The sequence below is a fragment of the Elephas maximus genome, chromosome 23 (genome assembly GCF_024166365.1).
Source record: "Elephas maximus indicus isolate mEleMax1 chromosome 23, mEleMax1 primary haplotype, whole genome shotgun sequence".
Taxonomy (NCBI): domain Eukaryota; kingdom Metazoa; phylum Chordata; class Mammalia; order Proboscidea; family Elephantidae; genus Elephas; species Elephas maximus.
Genome location: NC_064841.1, coordinates 18,359,408 through 18,378,980, shown reverse-complemented (window position 1 = coordinate 18,378,980; position 19,573 = coordinate 18,359,408). Strand labels below are relative to the sequence as shown.

The window sequence follows — 19,573 nt, the reverse complement described above, 5'->3', positions numbered from 1 at the left end:
ACTCGATGGCAACAGGTTTTTGGTTTGGTTTATGAGTGACTGGTTCTTATGTCCTGTGGGACCACCTGAGAAGCCTTAAGAAATTCACCTCAGAGCTGTTCAGCTGGGAAGAAAAGGAGAAACATCAATCCTGCAGCTCCCATCCATAGCCGTTTCCTGCCCTTCTGGATGCCCTGACATCTGAGGACCCCAGAGCAGGAAGCGAGAGGCGAGATGCTGTCAGATCAAAGCCTGCACGGATCTGGTCAGCACCACCATGTCTCTCTCAGAAACGATGCTGAGACCGAGAGGACTGCAATTGGTGCACAAGATGTGTTTGACATGCAGGATCATGTGGGCCCTGGTAGCAAGAATTACATTCCTTGAGCACTTTAAGGCACCCAGCACGGTGCCCTGTGCAATATATCCATTATCTTGTTCCATGCTCACAGCAACTCTGTGACGGAAATGACGATGAGCCCCGTTTTTAAGATGGGGAAGGAAACTGAGAGGTCACTTGCCAAGCCCTCACAGCTGGGAAGTGGCAGAACTGGGAGTCAAACCAGCTTGACTGCTAAGCCCTCACTCAGAATCACCATACCACTACATTAAACATTTCTGTGTCCCACAAAAAGCATGTGTAATGGTTTGGATATGAAAAACATACACACCACACATTTCTGACATATACTGATTGCACACTCACAGTGGTTCAAATCAAGTCACCCTTGTTAAAAACCCTGCCTTGGCTCGCCACTGCCTTCTAGATGAGAAATCCAGGCTCCCTGAGGTGACCCATGAGGCCTTTCATAGTTGGGCTCCCTCTTACCTCTCCAGCTTTATTACCTGGAATAAGTACAAGGAGGAAGGGGTTGCAGTCGTTGACATATTTCCTGGTTGTCACCGGTGGGACGTCAGGTATGCAGGGTCAGAGGGTACAGCCCTGTCCAAAGCCCCCAGGCAGCCTTCCTCAGAACCAAGCAACTTCCTAGTCCTTCTCCGTCCTCTCCACTGTGGCCTGGAGCATGATATCTCCCAAAAGGGAAAGAGATTTGGAACCTACGAGCCAAGCTCAAATCCAGTTCTATACCACTTACCAGCTGCGGGACCTTAAGCAAGGTATCTAGGCTCTCTTAGCCTGAGATTCCTCATCTGTAAACCAGGTGATACCTCACATATGAGAGTGCACAGAAAGTTCCAGGCCTTTGGGGCATCTCTAAATGGCAACTGTCATTAAAAACAAAAAAAAAATTGCTCTCAAATTACTTTTTATTATTATGACTGCTCTGAGTCACCAGGAACAGCTGGAATCAGAATACGTCCCTTCCCGTTTCCTAAACAAGAAAGCACACCTGGGGGTACCGCACGATGCTCTAGGCATGACTGGGGGAGACAGCTCCCTGGACTCATGCACTTCCCTTTGGGGAGAAAAGAACTCAGATTTACTGAGTCCCGTCTTTGACACCTTATATAAAGATTTCAATTATTCCTCAAGGGAAATTAAGCACATTGCCCATCCTTTCCCCATGTCCTTCTTTACCTATGTCTAACCTCCATACTTCCTGCCTTAGTTAGGACTGCTGTTCGTTTGAGAAGCTGCTGACCACAATTCCGCAAAGGAATGGGAGTCTGAAGGCTTGAAGCCAATAGTCTGGCTCCTCCTTGGCTCCTAGAGAAGCTGAAGGGGAAGCAGCCCAGGAAGTGACATGCGCCTTGGGAGAAGAGAGATCCTGCCCTTGGTGCCTCAGCTTCAGGAAGCTGCTCCCCTCCTCACTCCTGGGGCAGACAGGTGAGGCTGTGCCCAGTGCTTTGTATGATGTGCCCCTGAGGGAAGTCCTTCTCCTGGTGGGCAGCTGTCTGGCTTCCTCCTAGCTCGGGGCCAAGCACACCTCAGTTAGGCACTCCCCCAGAATGTGAAGTCCTTCCAGGGGCCTTTCCTCAGAAGCCAGCCAGAGGCTGGGGTCCCTCAAGCCTGAAGTTGAGCCTATAGAATGTGCAGGGCATGTGTGTGAAGGGACACCACACCATCCTCGACTGGCAAATCCTCCTGGTCCTTGTTCTACAGCTCTTCGGCTTTCCCAGGGTCACCTACCAGGAATGGCCTCTTTCCCAGAAAACTGAAGCTCCCTCTGGTGGCCTAGGAAGGAGTCAGCCCTTCTCTCTACCTGAGGACACTGCCTTGAAGCCATATCAAGTACAGACACTTTACCAACTGCCCTTCTGTCCGATGAACCAGCAGCTTAGCATTCTCAATAACCAGCTGACAGGTCATTATATTGATCTTCTGACTGACGGGTTCTGATGGACCAGTGTCTACCCGGAAAATTAATCCTGAGTAACTGACTAGCTGCCTGGCTGATGAGGTTCCTAAACCACAAATCATTTGGCTGACCTGGCTTTCTAACTGACTGACTAACCCTAGATATCTAAACATCCGGCAAGCTTGAACTGTCAGGCCAGCCAGCTCTCCAACTGAACAGCTGAATGTCTAACTGCCCAGAAAAGGGTCTGCAAGGACTGACAGACTGGCTGCCTAACACAGGGCAGCAGGTAGACAGGAGGGAGACTGCCCCTTCCTCATACCCTGGCTCCTCTAGATGCTCGGAGCCCTACTTGGAGCCCACCTGGAGGCTGTAGAAAGGGTAAACAGGAAACTGACCTTCTGATCTACCTCTAGTGGGGCTCTTAGTCAGAGGCCACAGTTGAGTTGCTACTTGTTTTCAAAATAGTGTGGGTGAAGATTTGTGCTCATCTGGGTACTGGGTTCACAGCTTTCATTGGAGTCTCAGGAGTCCAGCACACACAAAATATATTCAAAACTAAGCTCTGGGAAGACCAGGGGCAGATTATCCAATAGGCAGGGTTAGTACAGGGCTTACCTTGCTTACTGGATCACCTACCCCATCAAGGACTGAAAATTTGAAGAGTCTTTGGTTCTGTAGGAAGGTGCTGTGGGGTTGGGAGACAGATGCCAGCCATACCTAGAAGCAGAATCTTTCATCTGGTGACAAAGTGTGTAACTGTTCACTACAGATGATCTGGTAAGCAAGGTAAGCACCATGCTTACTTTGCCTATTGGATAATCAGCCCTCGGGAAAGATACTCAGCAAACACATTCAGATAAACAAAGCCTTTACCTGAATCCAAGCCCCATTTCTCCCTCCCTCTAACCCAGCCAGGGTGGCAGGACCATGACTAGCAGGATTCAGACAGCCACTTGGAGGTGGAAGTAGTAGAAAAGAAGGATAGGAGCCGAACTATGTGTGAACTTTCCAGAGAGAGGCCCAGGGAAATCAAAGGGCCTCCTTCTTGCCTGGAGGCCACAGTTAGCCCAAGAGGCAAAACATCCTCAGCTCTGGACAGGTTCTATGAGCTGAGATAAAAGATACCTATCATTGACAGGGAGTGTGAGTATGTGATCATAACTAGCTATGTGGCTGGGTATATTCAAGAGGGTGGGTAAAACTGAGAGCTGTGTGCACGTGTAGATCAATGCCCTTTGGATCAGTGTGTCATCTGAATGGTTTTGTGAATGGATTTGCACGTGTGTGCTCACCCACAGTCCCCTTAAGTCTTTTTTTGAATGGAGACAGATTATGAATACGTGTGTCACTAGGTGAGAATATCAGCTGACATATGTGACCCCCACCAGAAATCTGGGAATCCTTAACTCCTTGAACCCTCATCATTCACACACTCCACACTACCACTCACATCATTGGCCCCATCACTTCTCTCGCTTGGCTACTGCTTGGTCCCCAATGCCCTCTTGTCGCGACCCCTCCGAACCTCAGGCACAGTGACCTCAATTAAATGCACTGAGATGCCCAGCGTGCTTTCGTCTGCAACCAACAACGGCTTCCCATTGTTTGGGGATAACGCCCATCTCCTCGCCTGACTCAAGGGCCGTTTCAAGGTCGTGGCCCTGCTCACTGGGGTCTCTGGGCCCTCGAGGCCCCGGGCTTTAGACGCGTCACACCTCAGCCTCCATCCCAAGGCTTCACCTCCTATGCCTCGTCCTGGGGCCTCTACCACGCTGTCCCTACGTCTCCCCAATCTCGTTGATTATCACACGCTGCCATAATTGTCAAACCGTGAGAAGAACCACGCCCGTCTGTAGGGTTTCACTCCGAGACCCCTCCCCACCCGAGGAGGTGCCGAAGCGGCCACAGGTCGCAGGTGGGCCATGCACCGGGGTCCGAGTCCCCCACCTGCGCCGCGGAGCAATAGAAGCCGCGACGTGAGGACGCAAACGCACGTGCGCAAAGGGAACAATGGGAACTACGATTCCCAGAATCCTCGTGACCAGGATTCCACGTCCCAGAAAGCTCGGCGGGGCTCCGCCCCGGGTTGGCGCACATTTTTCCAAAGCGGAAGGTAGGGACGACCTGACAGTAGAGGTGGTTTTTATAAGGGTAGAACGGCACGCGGTTTCGTGGAGTAGGTACCTCTAGGGGTCGTTTGTGAGTCAGAGACACCGGGACTTTGGAGGGAAGGGGTCTGGTCACAGCCCTTCCGCGCCTGGCCTGCAGTATCCCGGTTCCCTCTGTCCGCGCACGACGAGCCCGCCCCAGGCTTGCACCTTCCCGGTCTGCTCCCTGCTGTCTCTGCCCACCCCGGGGCGTCTCTGCGGGTAGAGGCTGGGGAACCGGTGGCTCCGAGCCTCCCCGCATTCCCAGCTTTGCGCTGCCTGCTTTCTGCTAAAAAAAAAAAACCCAAACCCAGTGCCGTCGAGTCGGTTCCGACTCATAGCGACCCTATAGGACTGAGTAGAACTGCCCCCACAGAATTTCCAAGGAGCGCCTGGCGGATTCGAACTGCTGACCTTTTGGTTAGCAGCCGTAGCACGTAACCACTACGCCACGAAGTAAAGACCTTAGCCCGAAGGGCAGGCTTAGCGCCCGGGGCTCCACAACTCTTTGCTACTTCCAGCGGTGGCTGCGAGGCATCCGTTGCAGGTCCTCGAATGCCTGAATTCTGGAGGCCAATAACCTTCTTCTACACCCAGTCTCCTCCCTCAGACCCCAGCTGCCTTTTTTCACTTTTACCAGCGAAGGCCACTCAGAGCACCTGGCGGGAAACGAGCAATGGGTGGGATGGAGAAACAGGCTCTGGAGCATTTACAAGCAAAGAGGAGACTGGACAAGGACTGGACTGATAGGAAACTGCAGAACATGTGAGGGACAGAAAGTTAAGGGGCCAAATGGGAGGGTTAGGAACAGAAGGACTGAGACCTATCACTACCTGTATTTCTCAAAAGAAAAAATATATATCTGTAAGCAGTAGATGAACACAGTTTTCAAAGCTGTTTTTTTTTTTTTTATGTTGTTGAGAATATACACAGCAAAGCCTACTCTAATTCAACGGTTTCTAAATGTACAATTCAGTGACATTGATTACATTTTTCAATTTGTGCAACCGTTCTCCCCCTGCTTTTCTGAGTTGTTCTTCCCCCATTAACAGAAATTCACTGCCCTCTAAGACTCCTATCTGATTTTTTGAGTTGCAGTTACCAGTTCGATTCTATATAGTTCATAAGAGAGCATAATGCTTAAAGCAGATGCTTCTTATTACTTAAGCTAAACTATTGTTTGGTTTTAAAATGGCTTCAGGGGATATTTTTGGCGTAAAGTTTAAAGGTTATCTCAGGGTAATAGTTTCAGGGGTTTGTCCAACCTTCATGGCTCCAGGAAGTCTGGAGTCCATGAGAATTTGAAATTCTGTTCTGCATTTTCCCATTTTTGAAAGGATTGTTCTATGGAATCTTTGATCAAAATGTTCAGTAATGGTAGCCGGGCACCATCCAGTTCTTCTGGTCTCATGGCAAAGGAGGCAGTTGTTCATGGAGGCAATTAGCCACGCTTTCCATATCCTCCTATTCCTGACTCCCCTTCTTCCTCTCTTGCTCCAGGTGAATAGAGACCAATTGTGCCTTGCATGGCCACTTGCAAGCTTTTAGGACTCTAGGCACCACACACTGAACTAGGAGGCAGAACAGAAGCACGAAACATGTTATTAGGCCACTTAACTGGGATGTCCCATGAAACCATGACCCTAAACCTCCAAACCAAGAAACGGAATCCCATGAGGGTTTTGGTAGTATCTAAACAACCGCAGCAGCTACTCTTTTTTTTTTTCTTTTGTCGTTGCTGTAAATGTACTTATCACATAACTTTGCCAATTAAACTTTTCATAGGTCTAGAGCTGTGTTTCTTTATGAGACACAGCCCATAGTAATTTATTTTCTAAAAATTCCAAGCCAAGTGCACACTTCTCAACTGCCCTGAGGGAGCGACAACCACTGATAACTCAGTTTGTTCCACAAGACAAGCACATGAAGTACAGACTTCCCAGAGCTGCCCGGCACTACCCCACACCCCGAGAACCACTACTGGTAGTTCCGTGTTGCTCTGTGTTGCCACGTTCCCAGATGCAGCTTTTTCAAAGTGAGGTGGACCCCTGGAGGTCCCTGAGACCCTATCACTGGATTCGCAAGATCAAAACTATTCTGATAATACCAAGATGTTATTTGTCCTTTCCACTATATTGATATTTACAGGGATGGCACACAAAGCCATGGGGGCAAAACTGCCGGCACCTTAGCATGAATCAAAGCGGCATCACCAAGCTGTATCAGGAGCTGTAATATCCTTCGCTGGTATTCAGTCATTGTATTCACTGTCTTATATCTGCCATCAGGAGCTTGACAGCGTTTCAATACTTAAAATGATTTTTCTGATGAGCTCAGTGGTGATATTAGCAAATTTATTATTTTTTTAATCTTGAGTAGATGAAATGGAAGACCTGCATAATTGTGTGTATTAGACATCTATTGTTGCATAACACATTACCCCAAAACAATGGCTCTGTGTTCTCCTGACTTAGCTTGGTGCCAATTATGCCTTCTTTTCCTCCGATTTCTCCTGTTTGTAATGGAAGCATCTAGCTTATGCCTGTTCTGCCATTGTATTTTGGAAGCAGATAATTTGGATTTTGGGACTTGGAGTTGATTTAAGACTTTTGCTATTATAGGATGGGGTGAATGTGTCTTACATGTAGCAAGGACATGAATTTTGGGGGGCCAAAGGGTAGGAATGTCATGGATTGAATTGTGTCCCCCCAAAGTACATGTCAGCTTGGTAAGGCTTTGAGTCCCAGTATTGTGTGGGTGTGCTCCATTTTGTCATTTTCCTCTGTGTTATAAATCATAATCTCTGCCTGTGGTTAAAGAAGATTGGAGTGGAATGTAACACCCTTGCTCAGGTTGCATCCCTGATCCAGTGTAAAGGGAGTTTCCCTACAAGAGATAAAAGGAAAAGGACACAAGCAGAGAATTGGGGACCTCATATCATCAAGAAAGCAGTGCGGAGGGAAAGTGCATCCTTTGGACCCAGGGTTACTGTGCGGAGAAGCTCCTAGTCCAAGAGAATATTGATGACAAGGACCTTCCTTCAGAGCCAACAGAGACAGAAAGCCTTCTTCTGGAGCTGACACCCTGAATTTGAACTTCTAGCCTACTAGACTGTGAGAAAATAAATTTCTCTTTGTTGAAGCCATCCACTTGTGATATTTCTGTTATAGCAGCACTAGATGACTAAGACAGTATATGTATCAATATGTATTAGATTTATTATTATAATTTTAAAATATATTAATGGATATTTAATTTTTTTCTCAATGTTAATTTCTAATATGGTAATTATTGATATATACAACACATATAAATGAAAGCTCTCTGTGATCCTCAATAATTTTTAAGAGTATAAAGGGGTCCTGAAACCAAAAAGGTTGAAACCCACTTATATAAGCAATCATGGTTGTCCCATTGCCCTTGTAATAACACCTTTTTGTCATCGGCATGTACTGCAATTCTGGACAATGACATATGAAGCAAAGGTGCTCTTGTGTTCAGTTTTCTGTTCACAGAATTAAAAATACAGTTGACCAATACATATGACAAGATTTTCAACATAACTACTAATCAAGAAACTGCAAAATAAAACAGCAGCAAGATGTTTATTTTCATAAAACATATTATCAGATACTTAAAAAGAATAGTAGGGTTGGTCAAGGTGTTTCTGAGACCAACCCTTTATAAAGTTCAGTGTTGGTGTGAGTGTAAATTGGTTGGGCATTTTTGGTAAGCAGTCTGGCTGTATTTATCAGCATTAAAGTATATGTATGCTCTGAGGTGGGGGGAAGCTGGGAGTGGGAAGGACTAAGGGAATGGACATAAGGGGAGCCACTAAAGAACTGGAGTGGAAAGGGAGGGTTGTATAGGACAGGAGGGACTGGGATTAAGGGAGGGAGGGGAAAGGAATTTGGGACCTAGTTTTTAACAATGGATTCTTAGATACGACACCAAAGGCCTATCTCCCCTTGGCCTGGAGGAACCAAGAGGCACTTGGAAGGATTGGGAGAAATGAGAACAAATGGAAAACAGGAAAACAGAGAGCAATTAGAAACAACTGAAGAAACTTAATGAGAGTAGCATGAAGAGACGGGGTGGGACTGGCAGGGGCCTAGAGCCACAGGCAAAACAACCTGTTAACATTGAGCAAGGCCCATGTGGGAAGAATGAGGTTTGTTAGCAAAGAGGAAACACTTAATTTTCAGCGTGGTATTAACTGTGCCTTTGCAGAGTTCTTTTACTTCCTCTCATCTTGGCTCTGTTATTACACTGTCATTTGCTTTAAAAAGCAACCTGAGATCTTTGAAGACTTTTTAGTCTGAAGCTTTTGATGGCCAATAGTTTGTATCTTTCCCGTGTGATCTTAAGGTTCAGAGCACACATTTCTGCTCCCTTTAGTAGAACCTTTCTTTGTCACTCTCGTGACTCAGGAAGCTGTCCCAAATCCTGGGAGGGCATAAACGGAGGCTATTTCTGCAATAGACTGTAGAAATGTATAAGGGGGTGCAGGCCCCAAGGCTCTTCACTTCCCTCTTGGCTTGAACCGGGTGTTATTTTAGGAAGTAGAAGGTCCTTAGGATCACTGCTTTCTGTGTGGTTCATGCAGTTTTCCACATAGTGAATAACAGAGCAACTCAGAGAGAAAGGATATGCAGAGGGGGGATTCTGAGATCTGAAGCCTTAAAGGGTCCTAGAAAAATAAAAATTAAGTCCTCCAGCCAACTGTGATTGGGAGCTAACCGTTTGGAAGGGGCATTGGTGGTTGTGTGGTAGGATTCTTGCCTTTCATATGGGAGACTTGGGTCCAATCCCTACCAGTATACCTCACATGCAGCCGTGGTCCCTGTACCTCATGCACAACCACTGCCTGTCTGTTAGTGATAGAGTGCACGTTTCTATGATGCTGAACATGTTTCAGTGGAGCTTCCAGACTAAGACAGACTAGGAAGAAAGGCCTGGTAATCTACTTCTGAAAAGCCAGTGGAAACCCTATGGATCACAACAGTCAATCCCTAACCAATCATGGGGATAATACAGAACTGGGCAGCGTTTTGTTCTATTGTGCATGGGATTGCCATGAGTTGGGGGTGACTCAAGGGCAACTAACAACAGCTGTTTGGAAGTACTTCCTACTGGGTATGGAAGAGGGCCCTACTGTATTCCCATACACATTTTTACTGAGTTCTTCAGTGAATGTGGAGCTGGCTCTTACACTGCTCTGAAAGGACCCAGGTTGAGCCAGTCACTAGTAGTAGGTTGGTAAAGAAAAAAAGGAATGTCTGGCAAATCAGACTGGGTCTCTTAGTTACCATATCTTAAAACTCTGCTCAAGGATTTAATCTTCAACTTTGTAGACGCAAAGACTTTTTCAGTTCAGACCAAAGTAAGTGATTTCCACACTGGTTCTAAGTAGATATCTGGCATTATAGCTTAACAGCAACAGCTATATTTGCCAGGAAGACTGAAATATTCATGGTAGCCTAGTCCTGAGTAATCTTTTCCCATTAAGGAAAGCTAAGTGGAAACAAAGAGCAAAAAAAAAAACAACCACCCAGGAAGACCTTTCTTCAGAACTCAACTGAAAGGTCACTTCCTCTGGACTATTTCTCTGAAATTCCTGGGAAACATTGGATTGTCCCTGCTCTGAGGTCCCAAAGAACCTTGTTTCAGAAACCCCAATCTATTAGATAGGAAGCTTAGGAGGCAGTGAGTTTATGTTAATGGGGAGGGAACAATTCAGAAAAGGGGGATGAAAATGGTTGCACAACTTGAAGAATGTAATCAATATTGCTGAATTATACATGTAGAAATTGTTGAGTTTCATGTTCTGCTGTGTATATTCTCAACAACACCAAACAAAAATAGAATAAATTATTAAAAAAAGAAAAAAGAAACCCTAATCTGTAGTATTATGATTGTTTACAAGTCTGTATTTCCTATTGGACTTTGAGCTCCAAGATGAAAGGGATGATCCCTTACCCATTGGTTTATCTCCAGTTTTGTCTGTACCGCAGTATGTGACCAATTTGTTGAATAGGCGAATGAATAAATGAATGAACTTATGATATCACATGTCTTACCTAAGGGATATGCCTGCTAAATGGACTAGTCAGTCTTCTCCCAGCCTGCACAGTGCTGGAGACACTAATAAATCCTTCTCTTCCTTAGTTTGTCCTTTCCAGACTCCTCGAGGACAGCCATCCTTCACCAGTAGTTGTATATCCTGTATCTTTGTCTTTTGTTTGAATTGACAAATGGACTTTTCCATGATTTTATTTACAAAGAAACTCATTACTCTTACCACTAAACCGTCTCCAAAGTATAATATAGGAAGAATTATTTCTGGGAGGGTTTTCTAGACGAAGTATGTCCCCACGGGCTATGTTCCCTACGACTACACCTGCTTACCTGGTCTCCAGACCTTTAACCCATATCGCTTTTGGGTTTGTTCACTTCTGTCCGCTGACTGCACTCCCTAGACACTCTGGCAGGGCTACCACGGTCCAAATCTTCAGGCCTAAGTTAGAGGTATGAGTGGAGTCATGTAGACTGATGGGTATCAGTCAAGCAGAGGACATTGGATAGATACTGAGCCTGGGCAATCCAGGAACTTGAACTCAATTTTTAGAGTTTGGAAACTGAAGAAATCAGAAATTCAAGAAATGGACTCTTAAGCAAGTGCAGAATAGCTGAAGGTCTTCTGTTCCCTGTTAGGGCAAGACTGGAGGCCTGCGTGTAGGTGGGCGTGAGCCTGTAGGTGTGGAGGCTCACAAGGAAGAAAAAAGGAGGAGGTAACTCCAGAATATGGAAGGAATGAGGGGGTGGGTCACAGTTCATTCCACTGGAAGTTACTCTGGGCCCTGATGTTCCAAAGAAAGGCAAATTTAGTAGACTCAAGTGATACGACATTGCCTTTTTCTTAGTATAATCCCTACCTAATTCCGGCTGATTATTCAACATGCCTCCTGTTGACTGAACTGCTGCTGAGTTGTAAGCTCCATGAAGCCAGGCTCTTGCTGTATCCTCAGCACCATCACATAGCAGTGTGGTACATAACAAGTATCTGCTGAATGGATCAATAGATGTGTGTGTGGGTAGATGGATGGATGAACCAATCTGTATCAGGCAAGTGAACAGTGCATGCTTCTAGTTCCCACAGCAATTTATGACTCTGTGATAGATTTCTTTCTCCATCCACCTGCCCCTGATAGCCCTCAGTCATTTGACTCAAATGCCCTAGCTTTGAATATTAGCAACTTATTAACTAGACCGTTGCACTACTTGCTCTTGTAACCTTAAATTAATTTGGGTTAATTCTTAACTGTTTCCCTTTTGTACGTGTGTCATTTGATGGTTGGCCTTTATCAGATTTTCCCCAATTTCCTGTGCATTTGTGGTTTTCTATAGGAGCTCCCTACCCGAGACCTCAGGCAGCCACACCAGATGAGGGTGGGCACTTGAGTTTTCTAGGAGGCCTCTCCTGCTGCCCTGGATCTCCACCAACTAGCGTCCAACCAAACATTTCCACCCATGGCTACTTATGCTAGAAGAGGAAAAATGCCTCCTGTTCCTGGGGAAGAGAACTGTTGATATAGCCAGAGCCCCCAAAGAAGAAAGATTACAACAGCTAAAGGTTAGTGACATATTTTTTCTCCCACTCGATGAAATCTGCCCCTGTTTGCTTTCTCTCCCCTGAATTCCACTGGTATATTTTCTCTGAATGACCTTTGGAATAAACAGGAAGGAAAGATTTTTAAATCAATAGAATATGCTTCACAGGGCAGAGAGTTTATCCATCATTGACTACCCAGAATCTAGCATAGTCCGTGGCATGTAGATGCTGAATACATCTCTGATGAAGGAAGGAAAGAAAGAGGGAGGAAGAGAAGGAGGAAGGGCTTGGAGGGTGAGCATGAGTGGAAAGAATGTTAACTGATATATTATTCAGAAATAATATAATGATACCGTAGTCATGTTCTCAAAGCTAATTAGGTACATCATCACCAGCACCTAAAATCAATAAAATGAATTAAGTCACTTTTGCAAAATGAAGAGTGTATTTATAAAGATAAATTAATGGTAGACAAGCAGAATTAAAAAAAAAAAAAAGCAGAATAACAACAAACATATTCTTTGAAATTTTAGCATAAAGACAAAGAGCAACGATCATGTTTTAAGATAGATTCAAAACCTTGTAACAAAGCAGCCATTTGTCCTCTTCCTCTACCAATTCTAAAAGCAAATTAAAACAACCAAGAACTTCACTTAGGGTCTACAGAGAGACATTTTATGGATAAATGCGTGCTGATCACAGGGGTGATAGAATTGATTACAATTGGTCGGTTTGGGAGTTAGAAAAGGTCAACTAATCAGAAATGGTGTGCAGAGGAAATTTACAAATATCGAGGCTTCCTGCCGTTGAGAAGGATTAGCCACGCAGTAATTTAGCAAAAGCTCAAAAAAAATACTTAGTTACGTGTCAAGGAAAAACATCTCAATGCAGGAAAAAAAAATATTAAGGAAATTAGCACTTATATGGTATCCACCTAGATTTCACGGAGATCATTCAGCACACGATTCCAGTTCAGCAAGCCAACTTTGAATGATGCATACCTTGCAAAATACACCATCACAGTAGAGGTAGAAGGGGAAGTAATGAACACATAGTATTTTTATTAAATCAAGATCTCAAAACTAAGGGATTGTTTCTTCAGCAATTCAGATAGCAATATATATTAAAGTGTGTCAATGTTAGTCACTATAATTTTATATTATTTTAATTTGGGGAAAATAAAATATAACCTAGGAGGAAATCTACAAGCATCTCTGAAGTAAATTCTGAGAAAGCTCCCTTCTGACACCAGCTTGGCAGAGGTTGTCTTAATGTGGGGTGTGGTTTGGTGAGTTTGAAGGGTTTAGCTGGAGTGATTAAGACTAGTGAGATCGGCACAAGTATATTATAAAAGAAAACTGTTGGTGTTAGAGGTAGACAATGACTGGTTACTGGGAAAACCAGTAAATGCCCCATGTTAGCTGCTGTGGGTTGTTGCCAAAGTTATAGCAAGATGATTAAAGCTCTACTTGTACAATATATTTAACCTGTGAAATGCATTAATGAAGAGTTTAATGGATCTCAAACTTCAGCCAGTGATACTTGCCATGTATTTTACCATTTGTACTGCTGCTTAATATGTTTTCCCTTTAAATCAAATTATTTTGAGAGAAAACTTAGTATACCCACCTAAAATAACCTCCAAAAGGCATTCTTGGGAAAACACTTCAAAGCAAAATAATAGGAATAATAAGTTAAGTCTATTTTAACCAAATGCTGTGAGAGAGAGACATCTGGTAGAGAAGAAATCAGAATTCTTAGCGTTCATGGGAAAGTGTTGGGGTAAAACATATGCTCAGATTAGAGTGTTCTTTTTGTGGCTTTATTTAAGAAGCAAGTTAATGCTTGCGTAACATTTAACTTCAAAGTCCAGGAAAAGAGAGTGAGAGAGAAAAACAGTTAATGTTTGTCACCAACTTGCCTTTCCTTACTCTGTGGAGGGCAGCAGGACACAGCCATGGAGAGAACCAAAGCAGGGGCCTAGCGTCTTATCTTTTGTTGTTAGGTACTGTTCAGTCGATTCTGACTCATAGCGACCCTGTGTACGACAGAATGAAACACTGCCTGGCCATGTGCCATCCTCACAGTCATTGGTATGCTTGAGCCCATTGTTGCAGCCACTGTGTCAATCCATCTTGTCAAGGGTCTTCCTCTTTTTCACTGACCCTCTATATTACCAAGCATGATGTCCTTCTCCAGGGACTGGTCCCACTGAAGTATGTAAGACAAAGTCTTACCATCCTTCCTTCTAAGGAGCACCCTGGCTGTACTTCTTCCAAGACAGATTTGTTCATTTTTCTGACAGCCCCTGGTATATTCAATATTCTTCACCAACACCATAACTCAAAAGACGTCAGTTCTTCTTCAGCCTTCCTTATTCATTGTCCAGCATTTGAATGGGTCTTGTCTTACCAGGGTGCAATATATTTTCTATTAAATTAAAAAAAATTATTCTGATTATTATGCTAAGATGGAAATGCTGTGTTTTCCTACTCATGTGGCAATTATTCTTGTTGGGGCTTCATTATGTTTTTAGATAATAATCCTCTTTTCTACTATCTTGGTGTGAAACTCTTTATAGTGATGAAGTCTCTAATCATGTTGTATATGTTTGCAATGATACTTTTTATTTATAGAAATGGGTGCTGTTATTGTAACAATATAGGGCTTTATCTGGGTAATACAGTGAAAAGTTCCTCAACATTCTTATTCTTTTTGAGTACTTCCTTTCTGATGTCTCTCTCTTCTAGAGGAGTGGAACCACTTCTCCATGACTTTGCAGTTAAGCCAACTTCACACATAGCACCAGCAGGGTAGACAAAGAGTTAGAGCTTGCCAGATGGTCCTCTCAACAAGACCTCCTTCTAGATTTGCCTCTGGGGGACCTCCAGGCCTGAGACAGTGGTTAATCAGTGCCTTTTTGGAGGGAAGTGGCTCTTACCAGGTTTTTTTTTTTTTTAATGTGGTGGAATATATGTAACAAAACATTTCCACCATTTTTACACACTGTTGTTAGTTGCTGTCAACCAAGCTCCAACTCATGGAGATTCCATATACAACAGAATAAAGTGTTGCCCAGACCTGCATCATCGTTACCATCATTGGTATGCTCCAGCCTATTGTTGTGGCCACTGGGTATTTGGAGTACTTCTAACCTACTATGGCAGTGGGTTTAACCTACAGGGCTCATCTTCCAGCACTATATTGGGCAATATTTTGTTGCGATCCACAGAGTTTTCACTGGCTAATTTTTGGAAGTAGATGTCTAGCCCTGTCTTCCCAGTCTGTCTTAGTCTGGAGCCTCCGCTGAAACCTGTCTACCATGGGTGATCCTGCTGTGTAGCTTCCAGCCTCATAGCATCATGCAAGCTACCACAATATGACAAACTGACAACAGGTAGCAGTTTTTATGTGTACTTACCTGCATTTTAAAATCTTGCAATATAATATTTCTAATGTGTGTATTTGGAAACCCGGGTGGCGTAGTGGTTAAGAGCTACTTCTGCTAACCAAAAGGTCAGCAGTTTGAATCCACTAGGCGCTCCTTGGAAATCCTATGGTTTCTACTCTGTTCTGTAGGGTCGCTGTGAGTTGGAATCGACTTGACGGCAACGGGTTTTGTTTTGTTTTTAATGTGTGTATTTAGATACATTTATAAAGTTAAGTCCCATAGAAAGTTCCTTAAAAGAATGTCTTAAAGATAGGAAAGGAAGCTGGAGAGAAAAGTCCTTCATGTGAAAAGGCACTTTAAAACTCTCTCACTGATTGAAAAAACGTAACTTCCTACTCCTTAAGTGTAGGCTTCATGTAGTGGCTTCCTTCCAGAGTATACTATGGAAAAGCAGGTAATTTTACAGTGGGAAAACTTGACAAAACTGCCTCAGCCAGGTGATCAAGGTCAGCGTCAACAGTGATAAGTCAAGTTGGTAGCAGGTACTTTTGATACGATGAGAAGGCACTTTCCCAAAATCCATAGCTCCAGGCCAATCATGAGAAAAGCATCAGACACATCCCAAACTGAAGGAATGCTGTAAAAGAAAGTCTTCAAAACTCTCAAGGTCATCATATACAAGGGAAGTGTGAGGAACTGTCACAGTTCAGAAGAGCCTAAGGAAACGTGACGACTAAGTGTAATGTGGTGTTTTGGATGCTTTCCTGGAAAAGAAAAAGGACATTAATTAAAAACTAAGGAAATCTGAATGAAGTGTGGACTTTAGTTAATAATAATAATGTATCAATATTGGTTAATTAGTTATGACAAATGTAACCATACTAATGTAAGGTATTTACAATAGGGGAAATTGGGTGTGGGGTATATGGGAAGTCTCTGTACTATCTTCACAGTTTTTCTGTAATTCTGAAAGTACTCCTAATAAAAAGTTTATTTAAAAAGCAAAAAAGGGGGTGGGGACCGGCTAACTGCCAGGGAAACCAACTGGTTGGAAAACTACTGAAACTCTCCTGTGACTTCCAATATTTCCTGAAAATCCTAGAGAGACTTGATAATCACATCGAGAGCTAGGTTGTGCCTGTGGTGGCTGTCACCCCAAGATGAATAGGGACAGATTCGAGTCATACAATCTAGTGCTTCAAGTTATTTCAAGAGAGGAAAACCAGAAGGGATGCACCAGTTAACACAGACATCACGCACTCATTCGCACACACCCCTACGGGGAAACAGATGATACCCTCTCCGAATTTAACTTCCCCCAGTCTCCTTCATGGACTTCTCTTTGTTTATCCGTCCTTAAAGGTGGTGTTTCTCATACGTAATATACATAATATCCTACATTTTTCTGTCTTTGGCTTCACCTACCACTCACTTGCTAATGATTTTATGATCTATAAATGCATCCACCTGTCTACTGGACATCCCCACTTGGAAGTCCCACATACACATGTACGATGTCCTCAGCACTCCTCAAAGTGTGCCGCCCTTGCTGTTCTTCTTTTCCTCTCTTTTTGTGAATGATGTCACCACCCTCTCAGTTACTCGGATCAGGAGCTCACCTTGGACTTCTCCATCCCATTGAGCCCATCAGCTATCAGATTGTCCAGATTCTACCTCGTAGGTGTTTCTCAGATCTGGGCCTTTCACCCTACCCTCAGCACCTTCGTTCAGGTTCTCATCATGTCTCACCACAGAGACAGCCTCAGCCTCCTAACTGGATCCCCGCCTCCAACCCCCATCCATTCCTCACGTTGCCCACATTAGGGGACGGTTCTCTAAAACACGGATCTGACCATGTCACTCCCATGCTGACAGCCCTCCAGTGAATGCCCTCTCTTGTCATTTCTACCTCATCTCCTGCCATGTTCCCAAACACATTTCCTGCTTTAGACATATGGAACTACTGGGAATTCCCTTTCCCAGTTTCTTCCCATTTCCTATTTCTATTTGGTCTTCAGTATTCAAGCCAAACTCTCTTTGGGAACATTGTCTGAACCCTCAAGGCTGAGGTGGGTGCCCTCCAGGGCTTCTCCTTAGTGTTCTCATAGGCGTGGGGGCCAGATTACCCAATAAGCAAGGTACTCATGGGATATGGTGCCCTCCCACCAATCTGTAGTGCACAATTTCACCTGTTCCCCACCACATCAAAGACGTGGTGAAACCCATGCGAGATTGCTCACCACAGATTAGCAAGTGAATACAATTAAGCCCATGTATGTGTACCTTGTTCAGTGTAAGTCAGTGCATACAGTATTTGATGGTTAATCCTGAATTAGCCACCCCACTGCATAACTCAGGAAACTCTGATGGCGTAAGTGGTTAAGAGCTACAGCAGCTAACCAAAAGATCAGCAGTTCGAATTCCACCAGGCACTCCTTGGAAGCCATATGGGGCAGTTCTTCTCTGTCCTGTAGGGTCACTATGAGTCAGAATCGACTCGGCTGCAATGGGTACGGTATGGGGTACTGCATAATTCTGGCATTGTACTCATTCAGTAAGTAAGTAATACTAAAAACACAACAGTGAACAAAACACAAAGAAGAAGAAGAAAAGCCCTGCTTTCTTGGCGCTTTCATTCTGTGGTTTTACTCTCTCTCCCCCAGGAGCTCTTAGAAGGTGAGAGCTGTTCTTACGTGCATCTTAAGCACATAGGTTAGTACCCAGCACAGAGAAGGTGTGCAAAAGGTGCAGATGACATATGATTTAAGGCCTCTGGTTTTGTTCTTCTCATCCTTCAGGCCGCTCAATGATAGAAGGAGTTAGAGAGTGTCTTCAACATACTGAGGAAAAATAATTTCAGTACACCACTCCAACCCCTCCCCCAAGCCCTTCTTCCCATTTAGTTAATTTTTAGTTTTCTTTTGAGGAGCACAAGTTAAGTGACACATGGCTGCATGTCCTTCTCTGGGGTCTCCACTTGTCTCTGGAGAGAATAATACTTACACAATCAGAATATTATGAATATGGATTCCTCTTTTTTTAATTCTATGAATCAAGCTAAAGATGAAGGACAATTATATTTCTAGAACAGGAAATAAAAGTTAAAAGCCTTGGCGCCGTGTAGCAGTGACTGGTGGTAAGGGGGGCAGAGATTAGGGAGGGGGTGGAAGAAAGAAGTGGAAAGACACACAAAGTGCCTAATCCCTCATCTTACACAAAAGGAAATGACATGATGCTGCCTTACATTGATGCATCAAGAAGGAGAAAAATATATTTACACTTCTATTGTTTTTCTTTTCATTGGACACCCTTTTGTACTGCTTGCAGTTTTTAATCAGGTGCACAAATTACATTTATAATATTTGGAGAACTAGTTGGAATAGAAAAAATAATGAAGGGGAGGTGGCACCATCACCAGGAGGTTGTTTTAAGAGTTCTCTCCTCCTGCCTCGTGACAGGTGCTGGGAGGTAGGAGTCCAGAGATGCCTGCAGCCTGTGACCTCAGGGAGGGTGTCTGACCTTCCCATAAGTGCTGAGTCACTGGCTGGGACTACGGCTGACGCACTCCCCTGACTGTAAGGGCACGAGGGAATGAATGTCCTCTCCCTTCGCCCCCAGAGCCTCAGGCGTAGACTCTTAGAAACTCTGGGAGAAGTGCTGGGAAGTCCAGCCCGGCATACAGGAAGCCTTCCTCTGCTGATGGTGATGTGTGAGTGCTATCCTCACCCACCGGTCCTTGTCCTTTCTGATGACGTCAGCCTCATCCAGCCTGTGGGGCCTTTGGAGGAACGCCACTTCTGGAACCAGAGGGCCAGGATAAGGGGGTGGTTCCACAGTGCCTGGTCTAGGGACCTCGTGCAGGACACTCAGGCTCTTTTTGCCTGCCTCTATTTCCCCCTCCATAACATGCTTTCCTTAGATCTCCAGGTTCTTATGAGGATCAAGAAAGAGGGTATATGTGGAGTATTCTGTCAGCTGGAATACTATTTATTAAGAGCAGTATCTCTTAGAACTTTTGCTTATAAAACCTCCGACTCTATCGCATTAGTTTTGACATCAAACCTAAAAGTCTGATTTACTTCTAGTTTGGTGTGTGTGTACATTTTGTGGCTACTGAGGTGAATATCTGCCTTGTGGATTAAGATGGCTTATACCTCAGCCAACAGCTGAGAGCCCCAAC

At 44.4% G+C, this 19,573-nt stretch overlaps 1 protein-coding gene across 1 annotated transcript in view; it reads left to right on the top strand.

The window, feature by feature from the left end:
• The first annotated feature begins 12,005 nt into the window (after window positions 1-12,005).
• The window catches only part of ZBTB38 (zinc finger and BTB domain containing 38), a 172,697-nt gene continuing 165,129 nt past the window's right edge, over window positions 12,006-19,573 (top strand). The window contains exon 1 of the mRNA XM_049867525.1: window positions 12,006-12,023. The gene's annotated coding sequence lies outside the window, so the exon portion shown is untranslated. The remainder of the gene's footprint in view (window positions 12,024-19,573) is intronic.